Genomic DNA, 16,672 nt, shown 5'->3' on the forward strand with positions numbered 1-16,672 from the left:
TTGGAGCCCTTTGCCTGTTCATTATATGACAATGAGATTGTTGCCTGGCTCTGGAGGTTCCTCATGTGTCTCTCCAGGGCCTCACACAGGACCTAGAGCCTTCTGAGGCCCAATAAAAACCCACTTGGTGAAGTTATGAATTACTGTCTTTAATAGGTTGTTGGTTTGAGGAAAGGTCTATTGTCCTCATAAACATTGCACTCACGAGACAGAGAAGGCTATCTTCTGGCTGGTTATGGGGCCTCACCCAAAGCCTCTGAATTTCAGGGCAGCGGCAGGCCCTGTGGTGTCATGGCAGTACCAAACCCGGGCTGACACGGAGCAGCGCCACAAAGCCTTGGGCCTCCCTGAGAAGCTTCCACTGCTAACTGTCTCCTTAGGCCCAGCTAGGAGACAGGGTTTTCATCAAGGCTACGACACGCATCACTATGTCCCCTTAAATGAGTCTTGTAAGTCTTCTAGTCTCAGTTTCCTTGTTTATAAAGTGAAGAAGCAGTTCTCTGAATGTCTCACAGGTTCTTAGCAGGCTACGTGGCCCCGCTGGTTCTCTCTCGCGTTGCTCTGTATCTTGGTTATTTGTCTGACTTTCTCCAAATCTACGAAATTAAGAACTTTTCTTATTCTCTATCTCTCCCACAGGACTAGCGTCACAATTTCTACGAAGCAACAACTACTTACAATCCACCAAGCTCCACGTTAAGCCTTAAACACATTCTCTAGTCACCACAACTCTGGGAGGAAATTTCTATTTGTATTATTCAAAGAATCAAACAAATGATGAGGAAATTTAATTTGCCTAATATCACCAGGCTGTTACATGATAGATTGGGTGTCAGACTCAAGTTCATCTGACAAGGGCGAGAGCTCTAAATAATTACACTCATAGATATTCATTAAGTTGAATATCTATTACTCAAATGAATAACAGAAAGTGAAAGGCAAATGTCAGCCATGTTTAGTAGTAGTGATACAGCTCACTATTATTAAAAACCTGGGGCTCGGCGCCTGTGGCTCAAGCGGCTAAGGCACCAGCCACATACACCTAAGGTGGCAGGTTCGAATCCCCAGCCCGGGCCTGCCAAACAACAATAATGGCTGCAACCAAAAAATGGCCGGGCGTTGTGGCAGGTGCCTGTGGTCCCAGCTACTTGGGAGGCTGAGGCAGGAGACTCGCTTGAGCCCAGGAGTTGGAGGTTGCTGTGAGCTGTGATGCCATGGCACTCTACCCAGGGGGATAGCTTGAGGCTCTGTCTCAAAAAAAAAAAAAAAAAAAAAAAAAACCTGGAGCAGATCAACAGAAGCTTAAATACCCTGGGATACATCCCTGTCCCCTGGGGAAAAGGACCTAGAGGTGCTCTGACAAATCAGAGCTCATACAGTGGACAGCCCACCACCATGGCCAGTGACAAACCCTACCCCCTCTAATGTCCTCAAAGCTCACAAGACAGATCCCAACTCAGTACTTCCAGTAAAGACCCTCTGTATAGATGACCACATGTGGGCAGGTGTTTTGGAACTAAGACTTGGTCAAAAGAGCAAATATTTTCTGAAAAAAATTTTTTTATAACTCAGAATCAAAAGTCAAATGGCATGGACATAGTTTGGAAGAAGTGGCCATGTTTTGTTTTGTTTTGTTTTGTTTGCAGTTTTTGGCCAGGGCTGGGTTTGAACCCACCACCTCCAGCATATGGGGCCGGTGCCCTACTCCTTTGAGCCACAGGCACCGCCCCAGAAGTGGCCATGTTTATGCAATAACTCTAGAAGTGAAAGAAAATTTAAAAAATCCTGTGAATAGCGTCTAGATGTCTCCAAAGACAAGTGCCATCAGATGTATAAAGAATTTGGTATAGCAAAATCAAAACTGCTAAAATAATTTATCAAAGAGCGCTTGTTCATATCGCAAAGGAAATTTTAGCCTTGCAAAAAGATTCACTACAGACTCCCTTTATTCCTTCATCTAACAAATATTTACTGACTGTTCATTATTTGCCATCTGCTAGTCTTTTAATTTTTCTCTTGTCTTGGACTTTGATCATCTTTTTCATCCATGGTACTTTGCCATCCTTTATCCGTGATAGGCCCCTCTCTCATTCATCCATATTTGTTCAATAATCCACTCACTCATCCACTTCCCCCTCGTTTTCCATGCCTATTATTTTTCCCGTCCCTTCTCACCCCTGTCACACCATCACCATTCCAATTAAGGCGGCTGTTTTCACTGGCTGATGTCAATCAGTCCTCTTCTTTGTGACATTTGTACATGTTCTTACAATGTATTGTTTTGCATGTATATATTTTTAATTCACGTAGGTGATGTTGTATTATAGATCTCACACGGCTTCTTATTTTTTTAAGATCCATCCACAGTGTCGTAAGATCCATTCGCATGGCTCTGTAGACATCCCATGTGTTACTGTTGACATCTGCAAAGTATTCTATGGAGCATAAGCACTGCCTTTTACCAAATTGTCTCCAACTTCCTCCCCCACAAACAAGGCATCAATTAACATTCTTATAAATGCATCCTTTTACAGAAGCATGTGAAAATTTCCTTGAGATTATATGCCCATAGGTAGAAAATTACTGGGTCAAAGATTTGGGTCAATATACTGGGTCAATATAACTAGATTGCTGTTCAGGACTTTTACCAGAAGTTCATAAGTCTTCACGTATTTCCATTTTACCACCAAACTTGGCTTTATCCAGCTGTCTGATTTTTGCCAATCTAGTATGTAGTGATAGTTCATTGTGGTTTCTTTTACATTACTAGTACTAATGAATTTGGGCATATCTTCATTTGCATGTTGACCTTGTGGAGTTTCTCTTCCCTAGAACGCCTAGTCATTCCCTTGCCAACTTCTCTCCTGAGACTGCCCTTTTCTCTTACCGATTAGCTAAGTTCTTCGGCTACTCTAGTTGTACAATGATAGATATTATCAGTCTAGTTTTACTCAATATAAATTTCTTCTACTCTGTCATCTCTCTCTGTATTCATAGCGTCCTATTTTTAAATAGAAACACTTATACACATGAACCTCTCTGTTTAATTTTATTGATCTCGTGGTCTCTTCTTGTACTTTAGTTTCCTTTATTATTTATTATAGTACATCTTTAAATGCTCAAAAATAGTCCTGTTGGAATTTTGATTGACTCTTACTGAATTTATAAATTACTTTAAGAAGGGTGGATATCATTCTACAATTAATTTGGTCCAACTAAGTAAGCACGGGCTAATTCTCCATCCTTTTTTTTTTTTTTTTTTTTGCAGTGTCTGGCCCGGGCTGGGTTTGAACCCACCACCTCCAGCATATGGGGCTGGCGCCCTACCCTTTTGAGCCACAGGCATTGCCCTAGTTCTCCATCTCTTCAGGTCATATTCCATCTTATTATTAGAGCTTTAAAATTTTCCTGATGAAAGTCTAGTATAGTCTTAGTTCACGTCATTCTCAATTATGTCATAATTTCTATCGACATTGTGAATGGTATCTTATTCTTTATAATATTGTTTGGTTTGTTATTAATGCTATAGAAAAACTCTAATATTTGTGAGTTTATCTTATCTCTAGCAACCTTGCTGAACTCTCTTGTTCACTCTAATAGTCTGTCTATGGATTGTGATGTCTTTCTAGGTGGACGGTCAGTGGTTATTCTTGTCTTGTCCTTGTCTTAAAGACATGATAAAGATAAAACCTAAATTTTTTTTTTAATGAAAAATCTCTGATTTAAAGGGCTCAGGGACAATAGACGGGAGGCAAAACCAGCACCTGGATACATTATAAGAAATTTTAAAACAAATACTACCAAGAGGAAATTCTGAAAGCTCACTGAGAGAAAGAATAGAGTAAGGAACAAAAATCAAATTGATAATACAGTTCTCCACAGCAAAACTTGATGCAAACAGATCGTGAAGACGTATTTTAAAGGATCAAAGAAAAACAACATTGAATCTATAATTTTTTTTCTCACTCTGTTGCCCCAGGCTAGAGTGTGATGATATCACAGCTCACAGCAGCCTCAAACTCCTGGGCTCAAGAGATCCTCTTGCCTCAGCCTCCCAAGTAGCTGGGACTAGAGGTGTGTGCCATGATGCCTGGCTAGGTTTTCTATTTTTAGTAGAGATGGGGCCTCGTGCTTGCTCACGCTGGTCTTGAACTCATGAATTCAAGCAGTTTGCCTGCTCAGCTTTCCAAAGTGGTTGGATTACAGGTGTGAGCCACCATGCCTCCCAAAGTCTTGGATTACAGGTGTGAGCCACCATGCCTCCCAAAATGCTTGGATTACAGGTGTGAGCCACTAGGCTTGGCTGAACCTATAATTTTAAATCCAGCCAAATTAGCATTCAAGACCTAAAAGGCCTCATATTAAAATGCTCTTGGAGAAAGCATTCATATGGAAAAGGCTACCCAGGAGGAAGGCACCAGAAACATCAGAGCAAAGAGTGTCAAATACCTGGTGACGTTTACTATAGGAATTGTTTTTAACCTGGAACGAACACGAAGTTCATCAATAACAACACAAAACAAAATGTCTAAAAAATATCAACACAAATTATTGCACAAGTCCAGAGAATACCATTCATACTGTAATCTTTCATTTTATAATATATGGCCCCAGAGGAAACCAAAGGGAAATAGATACAACAATGTTATTGTTTTATACAGGGGGAAATACAGCTATCAATAAATGTAAGGAATAGGGGAAATAATCATACGTGTGGATTTAAAGGGCAACCATTACTTTTGTTCTTACTATAAAACCATAGAAGATGTTTATTTTTAAACTATCAGAAGAAACTGGATCTTTCTATGAAAACCACAAAGGGGATCTTTAAAACAATACAATGAATAAAAAACAGAAATAAGATAATAGTGTAAATTCGACTAGTACAGTAAATGCAATGAATATTAAAACCATCAATTAAAAGATATAGATTCTTAGATTGAATTTAAGTGTTTTAAAAGATCCAATAATATGTTGCTATAGTGAAAACAACAACAACCCCAAAAAATATCACAGAAAGTGTGCAAATAAAAGACTGATGTAATCTTGGCTCTAAAACTACACAGAACCCAGGTCAATATAAGGTCAATAGAAGAAAATCATAGACTATTGTTTTGTAAACATAAATTCAAATTTTTTTAATGAAATATTAGTTTGCCGAATTCAGTACTATATTAAGGAATAAGACAAAATAACACATTAATGATAATATACCTAACAAGATTTATCCCAGGAATGCAAAGGCAATTTATTCCTAGAAAACCTACTGATCCACCACATTGATAAACTGTAGGGAAAAATTATGAAATCCATGCCTGAACATTTGATAAAGTCTAACATTTTATTCATTATAGTTTAATAAAAATAACACCTGGAAGACTAGGACAAGAAGGAAACTTCCTTAGCTTGATAAAGTTTATATATCCAAAAATCTACAATGATAATCAGGCGTCCTCAAACTACAGCCCGTGGGCCACATGCAGCCCGCCTAGGACACTTATCCGGCCCGCTGGGTATTTTTGCCACCGCTGCCTGTCCTGCTTAGCAGCCGACTCATCCTGGGGCCCACAGTCCAGCCCTCCAGTGGTCTAAGGGACAGTGAACTAGCCCCCTGTTTAAAAGTTAGAGGACCTCTCTATCTATATAACAGAAAAATTATAGAAGAATTTCCCTTAAGAACTGGTTTATCGCATTTATATGAATAATTTGAAATATAGTATGAAATTAAATTAAATATAATTAAATATAAATATAATATGAAAAATTATAGAAGCATTTCCCTTAAGAACTGGTTTATCGCATTTATATGAATAATTTTCAAACATTTTCACACAATTTCAGAAGTACATGTCTATGGAACATCAAAAAAGGAAACATAAATTCCATCATGTAATCGTGCCAAATACTATTCTAGGCCATAGAGATACAGTAATAAACGAATCGGGAACTGTTAGCATCATATAGTCAGACGTTTGGTGTTAAATAGACAAAAAAATTCAGATGAGCTTTCAATAAGTGATTTGGCATCGATGCTAATATGTCCAGACGAACATACAGAAAAATCAACAGCAGCAAGACTCAGGCCACATCTCATCCTCTCAAGGTCCCAGCTACCATCTGCACACACGGCTGACAGCTGCATGGCAGGCTCTTATCTAGGAATGGCCCTCCTGATTAGAATTTCCAGTTTTATCACACCTTCGGTTATTAGACATTACCAACAGGCACAGTGAAAAGGAAATCACAAAATCAAATAAAGATTGCATCCGACCAAACAGCACCTGAATGGGCGCCAGTGTTCAGGAGGCAGAGTTTCATTGCAGGTGACAGGCTGCCCGCCACATCAGGCTAGAGGGGGCCGATTCTCTTTATGACCATTCCTGAACACCCTCTGGTCCTGGACAGATGGCCTCTACTCACGCTGACAACCTCCCATCAGCACAGGCAGCTGGCCAGTGCCATGCCCCATTTTGCAGATGGGCAAAACAAGGACCAGGTGGCTTTCTTTATTACCCATGGCCCAAGGTCACCATGAATGATCTTGGAAAACTATCAAGAAAGGCTGAGAGTTATTATCTTTGATGCTAGTTTTTTTGTTTGTTTGTTTGTTTTGAGACAGAGTCTCACTTTGTCGCCCTTGGTAGAATACTGTGGCATCACAGCTCACAGCAACCTCCAGCTCTTGGGCTTAGGTGATTCTCCTGCCTCAGCCTCCCCAGTAGCTGAAACTACAGGTGCCTGCCACAATGCCTGGCTATTTTTCGTTGCAGTTTGGCCGGGGCTGAGTTCAAACCCACCACCCTCGGTATATGGGGCAGGTGCCCTACTCACTGAGCCACAGGCGCCCCCACCCTTTGATGCTATTATTACCATGGAGTTTTGGAAAATAGTGTTTGCAAAAGAAAATGTCTCCGGGCTATTCTACACACTATGTGGTCCTTCCAAGGCAGATTATTTTTTTTTTTTTGCTTTACCATTACTTGGCACCACACACTGGACAACAGTCTTCATTTGATCATTTGCCTCCATGTCACCAAAAGTATTTTCCTCAACTACCTGCACAGTGAGTGGCCACCCTTGAGAAATAGGTGTATCTTTCATGATACGTCTACAAAAGCTTATTAAGCACAAACTCTCTGCTGGGAATTGTGCTGCGTATTTGGGATACCGAAGTAAGGAAAACGCATTCCCTATGCTCAGGCGAGTTACTGGTAGTGTGAAAACCTCACTTTTTTTTTTTTTTTTTAACAATTGAAAGTCCTGCAAGAATTCTTAGAGAATTATTGCCATCCACATTGCATGGAATTCTTATTATAAAGCCTTGGGCCCCACTGCCAGAGAACCTGACTCAGTTGGTCTGGAATGTGTAGTGGTTGGTTTTAGGGTGTTTTTAGACAATATTGTTCTGGGGCTTACAAGAAGCACTAACCTAGGCAACCAAAAACAAGTCCTTCGTTTTTACTCAAGATCACTCTTCTGTCCTCTTTCAAGTCTTGGTTGGAATGCCCCTAGAATGCCCTGATTACAAAGAAAAACAAAAGCCTCCAGCTTAAGTGTAGCGTGGAACATCCTTTGTCTAACTAAACACTTAACTATCATTTCCCACACACAGGAGGGAGCTTGGCACCATGAACACAGCACCCAGAGACCATCCCATTCCTGTAGTTCCCCAAGGAATAGTGATCTGGTAACCCTATTATGACCTGAGACTCACTCTACATGCCCAGGACTCAAACCTTGCAGTCTTACTACTTCTCTGGGTGGCATTAAAAAGCTTCCAAGTGGTCAGATCTTCAGCAAAAAAAAACCAGACACCAGGAATGCTGTGACCACCTGACCAGCTACTGACCAAATGTCCTGTTCCCCATAAGCGGAAGGTTCAAAGGAATAGAGTGAAGGGTGTCGGTCTGCAATCCAGGTGATGCTTGACAACATCCTTCCTTCTGAAGACACAACAAAGGATCCCCCTCCTCTTCCTCTTCCTGAAATGCCAAGTCCAACAGTGACATCAGATTTTTACAAGGTGTTATTTCATGATTTGTGCCCAAACACCATGGAAATAGGAATTTCAATAAAACCAAAGTCCATTTCCTTATGAATCAAAGATATAGTTTACTACAAAAAGGAAAGAGCTCCAGCATGTGGAAACAAGTCCATTTGCCTGGGTGCCGTGTTCCCAGGCAGCTTCCCGGCATGGGTGAGGCTGCAGGCTTGGCTGCTGTGTTTGAATCACCACTTCTCTAATTTGGTGGGAAAACAACATGAATAAATGAATGAAGGAAGGAGGGGTGGAGAAGACGAAAAGGAGGTAGAAATAGAGTGTAAGTGGAGAAAGAAGAAAAAGAGATAGGGATAATGACATGCCAAAATTTTAACCATCTTGCAGGTCTAAAGGGAAAAAAATCTGCCTCCCAAAACAGAGCAGTTAATTCAATTAAGCCGCAACTCTACATGAGGTTGGGGTTGACCACAGTGACACCAGAATGAGGCAAAAAGCAGTAAGCTATGCCTGGCCTCGTGAACCAAAAACAAAGTCAGATACTGACATCTAATCAAACCTGGGTATCCAAGACCCCTGGCCCAGGAAATTCCTTAACCGCAAAAGTACACAATGCCTCACACTTAGAAAAAAAGAGTCCTCCTAACACATAAGTCACTATGAAAGTTCTGAGATATACAAAAATCAAGAAACATAAAATCCACATGGATGGATTGAAGCCCTCCCACCAACATCAATACACCAAGCAAACTGAAACTTGAACAGGTGAATCAGAAAGGGCGCTGTTGACTGTGTTTCTTGGAGGGGAAATAATGGGCCATCACTCATCTGTCTCAAATGTTCAAAGTGACCTACTCTAGCACTGTCCTTCCTGTTATATTCAGTATCGCTACCACTCTCCACAGGAGGAAAAACAAAAAGCCTGGGAGCAAATGCAACAGGCACGCAATACATACAAACTGATTGGCATGAGTACTTAGAACTCCCTTAGTTCATGTGTCCAACAAATAGATACAATCCCACCCTGGAAAAAAAAAAAAGGAGAGGGAAGAAGCTGAAAATGAAACAACTCCAGGAGCCCCCCCACCAATGTGTTTTCCAGCTCAATAAACCAATGCACTCACTATGCTAGAACTGTCCTAAATACTTTACACCTATTAGTTCATATAATCCTCACAACGATGCTTTGAAGTGTTCACTTCATTTTAAATACCAGGAAACAGACCGAATGAGGTTAAGAAACTTGGCTAAAGCACACAGTTCCTAAAGAAAAGAGATCTAAGCTGGGCAATCTGACTCCACATCTCCTAAACACCACATCGCACCACCTGCTCCACACACCCCTGAGGAAATTAAATCTCAGACAGCTGATCATTCATCCGTCCGTTTCTTCATTCATTCAGCAAATATTTGTTGAATGTCATTCTATTGTCACCGGATCTGTATTTGGCACTAAGGGCACAGCCATGAACAAGGCAAGGAAGGCCCCTGACTTCTTAGAGCTTCCATTCTAACGGACGTGGGAAGGAGGTAGAGGAGAGGCCACCAGCAAAGTATCTTGACAAGAAAAGCAGCGAATCAGAAAGTGTCTCTCAGAACAAACACCCTGGGCACATTCAGAAAAGGATTGCTACAAACAAGGGACAGATGAAAACCATCCACAGCATTAACTCAGATACTCTACATTCAGTAAGTTGAACAAACATCAGCTGAGCGGCAGCCACTGCTCCCATGATGGCAAAGCAGGAACTGAGCTCAGAGAGGCCCAGGCTCAGTCATACAGCAGGAAGTGGGGACTAAGGCACTAGTTGGCTCTCTACTCTGCCTCAGTTGCCTCTGGAGGGTTTTCCCAAGGTTGCTGAGCCCAGAAGCTAGGCGTCTAATAGGACTCTTAACATCCTTGTTCTCCCCTCTTCTTTAAAGTCCTCCCATCCAATTTGGGCAGCCCGGGATACAACTCAGACAACTTATCTCCCTGAAACGAGGCAACCATTTTGCACCAGTGAGGTGGGCTTCACGGACAGATGCACAGACTCCAGACAGATGAAGTCGTCTCAGACCCACCTCAGCTGGACTTTGGATTGCCCAATGTATAAATGATGGCAAGCCCTGTATTGCAGAAATCTTGGCCGACTACCTCTTCCGAACCATCGGGAGCCTAGAAAATTTGACACAATGACAGTAGCAGAGTATGAGCTCAATAAATTTCCCTTGATTAATTGATAATGGATCCTTTACTCTTTTTCAGGGGAGATAACCAACTTCAGAGGCTGTACCTGAAGGTGGAGAGCAAGTTTCCCAGGCCCTTTGGGTTATCTGCAGTGACCAAGCCCAGGGACCTGCTTCACAGTGCCGATTGATGAGTATAATGGCCCCAGTTGCCACAACAGCCTCAAATTCATGCTGCTGTGAGCCGTGGGTCTTGAGCCAACATACCTATTTTCTGTTGCTCCCACTTCTTATAGGTTTTGAAATTGAGGAGATGCTAAGAGAAAGGGGAAGTCATCCTATTGTCAGCGAGTCTGTATTTGGCCCTAAGAACACAGCAGTGAACAAGGAAAGGAAGGCCCCTGACTTCTTAGAGCTTCCATGCTAATGGACATGGGAAGGAAGGTAGAGGAGAGGCCACCAGCAAAGTATCTTTCCACCAGGACAAGAAAAGCAGTGAATCCGAAAATGTCTCTCAGAACCAACATCTTGGGCACAGCAAAGGATTTCTAAAAAACAGGGGTACAGACAAAACCATCTGCATTAACTTAGTCTACAGTCAACAGGCTCATCATGCATCAGCTGGGTGGCAGCCACTGCTCCCACAGTGACAGAGTAGAAACTGAGAGAGTGTCTTTCTAATAATCGTTCCAGAAAGAATTAACTAGGTGTGAACCTTCAGTGGTAACCACAGATGACCCCAAGCCACCTGGCTCTCGTTGTGTTCTGTTCTGAAGACCTGGTGTCTTTGTCCTTGCAGAATCCGTCATATGACAGGCACCCAAGAGATGTTGAGTAGAATAATGAAAGTCAAACGAATCTAGAATGAGCCCTTCATTTTTAAGATGAAGAATCCAGGACCAGTGAAATGAAATTATTATACCTGCCCCTGGTCACCTAGCTAGGCAAGGGCAGAGTAGGCCTAGTACTTTACTCCCTTCTCCAGTGATTTTCAAACTTCGGATGCATTAGAATCACTCTTCCCAGAGCTTCAGATTTCGTAGGTCCAGGATTGGGTCAGAGAATTTTCATTTCTCACAAGTTCCAAAGTGATGCCACTGCTGCTGGTACAAGGATGGCCTCCGGGAACTCTGCCTTGTCTGTTCTCCCATAACACCCAACCAGAAAGCAGGGCCTCACCTGGCTCTTTCATCCTCCACTGCCCGGCTCTGAGCTTTTGGAACAATGGGTTCCACCCGGCACAGTGGTGGTATAGCTTGGTTGTTGAGAGCCCAGATCCACAAGTCAAATGCCTGGGTTTGATCCTGCCTCCCTCAACCATATCTCCTCTGGGCATGTATGTTGTAAAATCCTTGTAAGGATTAGATTAATGTGTGTAAAACAATACAACAGTGCCTGGTAAGAGCAAGCATAGAAAGGGGGTAACTATTATTATTATAATCTCATGGATGGGCTTGAGCCTGGACCTGTGATACTGCCTGGACCACAGAGAGGCATGAGAATGTGCAACAGAGTGAGGGTAGATTCTACCATAGTCACCTAGGCTCATGAATGTACATACTCAACAGTGAGTACAGAGACGGCCAAGAGAGGCATCACTGTGGGCTGGTATTGCCTGGATCTCCCCAGGCCTCCTCCATGCTCCCTCTTATCACAGGACTCTCCCGTTATTATTCTGAGTTGAGGAACCGGATTACTAAGTCACAGTTTATAAAGTACAGTGAGTCACATAATGTTATGTAATCTAGGCAGCCATATGCCTTTATCAGAGGCTGTGATGTCAGCGTGGGCAGATTAGATGGTCCAGAGCAAATGGCAGGGCCTGGAGCACCTGCTGCCCTGCAGCCTTCCACACCCTGGGCGGCAGCAGCTGAGTGCAGAGCGCAGTCTGGTCCCATGGCTTCCTGAGAAGTATGTGCTGAGACCAGGGGGGTCTTCAGGATGCCAGCTACCCAGAGCACTGTAGAGCTGGAAATCTTTTACTTTAGTCCTAAATGTAGGAGGCACCATCGGGATCCTAAAAGAATTTCCTCCTTAGCCACTCCCAGCCATGAGGCATGATTGGGCAAAGGTGCAGAGAGAAGCCACAAGGGAAACCCCCCAGTTAGTAAGCAACGGCTGAGCATTGAAGGCCTGGCACGGGAAGGAGAAGGAGACGCTCCAGGAGGGAAGGCTCACTTACCGACGACATCACCAGTCCCCACGCTCCATCTCATCCTGGGGAAGGCTCACTTACCCACGACATCACCTGTCCTCAGGCTCCATCTCATCCTGTTAGTCTAGGAGCTCTACCACCCTTTGAAAAGCTTCATATAAATGTGAACTTGAACTATCCTTGTCATGTCACTCAGCACAGTGGAAACAGGCTCCTTGTACTGTCTATCAGACTCCATAGCAAAAAGCAGTTAAGAATTTGATCTCTGAAGGGGCAGGTCTGACTGTTCTTTGTGTTCTGGAAGAGGAGGAGGATGGAGGAGGAGGGGGGGACGGAGGGTGCAGAAAGCTTGTTCTGCACACTTTCCCCTCGGCCAGGGCCTTGAGGTACAGACACAGTCAGAAATGCCTGAAACTGAGCACCAGGAAGAGGGGTGTAAAGTCAAGGCCCAGAGTAAATCAGCAAAGAGAAAATGAAGAAGATCAATAAAAGAGGTTAATGAAACATAAAAGAAAAAAAACAAAGAATTTGATCTCTGGAATCAGACAGGTCTAGGTTCAAATCTCAGCTCTCCCATTTCAACTCGTGTTACCTTCAGCAAAGTGGTCAACACTCTGTCTCAATTTCACCATCTGTGAAATACAGTTACGACAATTTCTCACCAAGCTGTTGTGAGGATCAGCTCAAATACTGCTTGAAAAGATATCCCATACAGCCTAGCAACAGCAGACGCCAGCAAAGGCTGGCATGGGATGTGTACTACTGGACGCTGGGCAACAGAGACCAGGCTGGCGTGAGCCCACAGGACACCAGGCCCTGGGCTGAGGTCAAGCTGACAAAGTCCAGCTTTCTGAACTTCCTATAGCTGCCCGCTCTTCCTATGGCTCGAAGGTCCTGCCTTTTTCATACCTGGCATTAAAACTAATGCCATGGGCCTGGTCTAGAGGCAGACCTTGTCCCCAAATAACAGACATCAGGAGGCATCCTCTTGTGATACTACTGCTCCCACCCGCCAAGATGTGGTTATGCCTTTATTAGCCCGATACTCTTAATACAGCAGACAAGCCCAAGACATTCATAAAATCATTCTTTCCACCCGTAGCGATGGAGAACCTATGAACTGTCCTGTCTGCCAGGCCTTCCTCCCTCAGTCCTTTCATGAGCACTGGGTCCTCCAGGGAAATCAGACAGGCAGTCCGTGGGGTGACAGGGAGAAGGTCCAGTGGCCTGAAGAGAGTGGAGCATTTTGCCCGGAGCTGAGAGGGCAGTCCTCACCCACAACCGGGAAACAAGGAAGAAACTGGCCCCGGCCAGGTGGGCTGGCGCTTGGACATCCAGCAACAGCCCCTCCATCCTCAAGGTGCCCAGGGGCTCCGCTGCAGGTGCGGTCAGGAGCTGTGCCAGGGAGGCTGGCTCTGGGTCCCATGTGGCTTCCTGCCTGGACAAACACGCCTCCGCAGGCCCGGTGGACTATCACCTCCGCAGGGCCCCCGGGGCAGCACTCACACTGGTCCATTGTCCTTCCTCCTGCTGGCAGCTCACTGGCTCCTGCTCCCCTTCCCTGCCCCCAGGGACTCCCCCCAAACCCCCCAGCACAGTCTGGTCCCCGCACACTAAGCAGGTCCTTGGCTCAGCACTGTCACCCCTGTGGATGTCACCAAATCAGGGACCTTCCTTATTTCAGAGACATGCCTTCAAGCCTCGCAGCAAGGACCAAAAGAGCCTAGGGTGAAAAAGCCATTTGAATGACTGAGGCTTTCCACTGGATTCTATCATCAGCATCCTTTTTATAAATAAATGAATTATTAATCAATTCCCCAGAATAGTAATACAAAACAGATAGAAGAGGTCCAACTCCAGTAAAAAGAGAGCAGGTGGGCTCCACAGGCTGTCTTTGGAGTCTCCCCACTCCTTTGGTTTCGTCCCAGCCCCAGCCCTGGCAACCCGACAAGCAAGTCCCTAGAACAGACACAGATGGAGATGCCCTGCCCTGCACCACGCCCCTCAGAAGTCACCCTGCAGACCAATGTCTTCCAGGTAGACTTGGAGACATGCTCCTGCGGTCACCTCCATTGTCTTTCACAGCCCCTTAGTCTGGCCCACCGCCGGTACAGGTAACTCCCAGAAGCCACCCCAGAAACAGACCTCTCTGAGGCACAGCCTAGACCTGACCTGCTTTTCAGGACACAGTTTCAGTCCCTGTGCCGTTCACCATCCTCCCCAGCCCCTGCCCCAGATGGTGGCAGGAGGCCACCAAGTAGCTACTTATACCTGAGGGTGATTCAGCACCAGGGCAGAGAGCTGGGGCTTCCGGGGATGGACTTCTAGAATAGCCCCTTCTACTGTATGTAATTTCTAAACTGTCTTGGCACTAGGGAAGGTTCCAAAAGCCAGACACCTTGGTTTCTGGGGTGAATAGCCAGAGTGATGGAAGGCCCACTGCACTCCCCCCGGGCAGTGCCTCACTCCCCTCCACTCTTCCCAGGCACTTTCCAAGTCAGCCCACATCCCGTTCCAGCCAGAACCACCCACACACCTGTTCCAGCAGGTGTAACAGAAAAGTGACCACTAGTTAAGATGAGATTAGTCACTACTGGCCTTACTCCTTTATTCTTTGCTAAAAGCTAGTGTGCATTTCTACTAGGTCTGAGGTTCAGTCAACTTCTGAAAATCAAGAGAAACAAGACACCAAATGTGGCTGTAACCACGACGCCCTCCGCTAACAGTACTCCCCACCTACCCTGTGCCCCCGTGCATGTGGGTCTGCCCACTTTCCAGCATTCTTCAAAACCCTGCCCAAGCCCTGCTCACCCATGAAATCATTCCTAACCCACCTTTTAGAGTGTTTATGAATCCATCCTCACTTTTTGATAATTAAGCACATATGGCTTGAATCTTCAATCAACATTTAAGTGTTCTTGTTTATTTCCATTCCTTGATTGATATTTTCAAGAACCAAGCCGTCCTGGAATCCCCCGTGGCGTCCAGCACCTTGTTTTATATTGAAGTTTGCACACAGCTAGTGTCCAATTAGTATTTATTGATTTACTCACGCCACGGGGTATGCAGTCAATACGTCAAGTACATACACCCTTGAAATAGAATTGTCAGAGATCTACATCATCCAACCTAAAAAAAACCAATGCTGAAAAAGAACATAAGATGAGGCACACATTTTAACCTCCTAATTTCTTAGTTCATTTCATATTTTCCCTAAGCAAACATTTGTGAATTTAATCTGTATGACAATCACCTCCTAACTGTCTCCCAATACCCACAATTCTTCCTCCAATCCACTTTCCAAAATGCAGCCAAGAGATTTATTTTTCATGCAAATCTTTCATCTTCTTCCACTGCTTTTAATCCTTCAGTGGCTTCCAACTGCCCTTAGGCCTTAGTCCAAATCCTTCTGACTTCCTAGGCCCCCCAGGATCCAGACTTGCTGCCTTCCTCACCTCCTCTCCTATCATCACCTTCCCTGGACTTTCCAGGATTCAGCACATTCAGTTTGAGGTTCTTAAAAGTTCCACACCTGGCCCCTGATCTACTCTAAGCCTTCACACTAGCTCTTCTCTCTATCTAGGAATTTCTCCCCACCTCTTCCTTCCCTCCCCTGCTTCCCTTCACCCACCCAATTCCTGATCAACCTTCGGCTTTCAGATTAAACATCACTTACCCAGAATAAGATCAAGCCCACTGCAAGATGCTCATTCAGCTTTCTGCGCCTCTTTATTAGGGGTCTTCTCACTTGTTTTCCCCTCCTAGATCCAGAGGTCGCAGGTGCAGAGTCTATTCATCAGTGCAGCTCAGTCTCAGGAATCACGCTAGTCGAGTAAAATTGAAATGTCACCACATTCCAGCCAAGCATCCAGGAAACCTTTCCTATGTATGATGCCCTCAGGCCATGTAGACACTGCGCTTCCAGCCAGTGCTTTGGGATCACTGCTGTTTAGATAAAATTTACAATTAAAGAAACCCTACGCACAGCAGTTCCATGGTCTTTAATTCAGTACAATTCTTCTTAAATAAAGTCATTTACTTCCCCCACCACAACCTCATCCCCTGCCTCTGCCTTATCCAATACCCTCATTTGTGGTCTGTGGCTTGTGGGGCACAAGAGGAAGAAAGAGGGGTAGAGTCATGACCAGCAGCGTAACCACCACCCATTAATACTATTACCTACGTCACTGCCATTTTAGGTCAATCATACTCTCATACCTACTGGAAGGAAAGGTTCCTACACTGGGAAATCTGCAAATATGAGACCACTTCAATAGATCAACAATCAACAACCAACCAGAGATGCCTTCATGTGTACACAGACCACTTCAATAGATCAACAATCAACA

The sequence above is a fragment of the Otolemur garnettii genome, unplaced genomic scaffold (genome assembly GCF_000181295.1).
Source record: "Otolemur garnettii isolate 467f Iridium unplaced genomic scaffold, OtoGar3 scaffold00086, whole genome shotgun sequence".
Taxonomy (NCBI): Eukaryota; Metazoa; Chordata; class Mammalia; order Primates; family Galagidae; genus Otolemur; species Otolemur garnettii.